Below are 1,656 nucleotides of genomic sequence, written 5' to 3'. Positions count from 1 at the left end.
TGGTAGTTACCCTAGAATACCCTTAAAGGTATTCAAAACTCAGTTTTTTAATGACAAGATATTTTACTACATTTATTTCCTTTCAGCAAAGTTTCTAAGACCTTAAAAAACCCACAGAACTATTTTACAGTTTAGATGGTATGCTGAGCTGGTTGCTATCCATGGTTGTGTCATTTTGCTTCATTGATTCTTTTTTTCCTCCCTCTTAACTATTTGAGCGAGTGATACAGCTTGAAATAGCACAGTAACAGTTCAACATAAAATTTCCAAATTACTGTTGATGGAGTTTATTCAAAAGAATTTTTTAAAATTCCAAAAGGAAAGGACAAATCTATGGGAAATATTGAAACTAAGCAGCAATAAACAATGGTTTGTTTACACTGGAAAGTCTATTTACATAATCCAAACAGCAAATATTGGGTCCCAACCTGCCAGACTCATAAAATATTTAAAGAGTTCTAATATTGCATTTCACATTGAGCTTTTGGAAGTTTCTTTTTTGTGTAGCTTGCTAGTTTTTCAACCAATAAGAATATTGATAAGTTTGGGGTTGTTTTCTTTTTGGTTTTAATTTGTCGCTTGTTCAGCTGCTGTTCACTGATATTATTATGGTAAAAAAATGAAGCTGTTGTTTTGAGATTGTTTTTGGAAAAAAAAATAACATATTGTTCTTATTATGCTATGTGTGATGTGATTTTCCCTGTGGATTATCCTACTGGTAGAACCAATATGTTTACGGAATTTGAATTAAAACAGATTACATACCTGCAAAGGAGTGCACTATAGATTTTGTTTTGTCTTCAAATCTCGAAAATAAGCAACTGTTTCAAAAAGACAAGCTGAAAGTACGAAGAGAGAAAAGAAATAAGGGCAGTACCACAAATAATCAAAACAATCTGGTATTCCAGATATTTAACCTCAACCTCTCCCTTTTTTTTACCCTCAGTAAAGCAGGGATGTATTCTGATGGTCTCTAAAAGCAGTAAAATAATACCATCTTCTCAGCTTATGGATGTTTGTGTATCTCCAATTTGTCTCTCCAAATGAGACCTTCTGTGTAATCAAGTCCATTACATTGCTATTTTGGCATTTTACTATCAGAGGGACCATAAGAAATGACCCAATTCTACTAGGTTTCATTTGTAAGGTTGTGCACAACTTAGAATTATCTGCTATGACTCTTGAGAACTCAGGAAATAAACCAACTTGTTAGCAGTACAGTTCTGTGTATCGTCATCAATTTCACATTCAAGCATTTGTATATCTGAAAACCTTCAGCAAGTGAAATTTAAAAAAAAACCAAACATCCATTGCAACGTGTCCTTGTTCAGGAGTACAGAAAACCAAAACAGGATGTTTTTAATGGTATATGACATTGTAAACAACTTAAGTCTTCAGCATAAGTTGAAAGGACACTCTAGGATTTTAGATTTTTAGCTGAAGTGTAGGATAACCACATGATGCTATTATTGCTCAGATAGTGAAGAGAAGCCTTGTGTCCATGTTATTCTCAGAGGAAACTAGGTTCCTATTTTCCTGTGCACGTGAAGAAAGCTTTCCACTGGAGAAGGCTGTGCAAAATGTGCTTTTTGCTGTCAGGCTGTGATGCTCTTCCTAGCCAGCCAAGCAGAACCAGTACCTGATTTGTAGGCAGGC

This window comes from Camarhynchus parvulus, chromosome 2, assembly GCF_901933205.1.
Source record: "Camarhynchus parvulus chromosome 2, STF_HiC, whole genome shotgun sequence".
Lineage (NCBI taxonomy): Eukaryota > Metazoa > Chordata > Aves > Passeriformes > Thraupidae > Camarhynchus > Camarhynchus parvulus.
Note: the sequence above shows the minus strand (reverse complement) of the source record.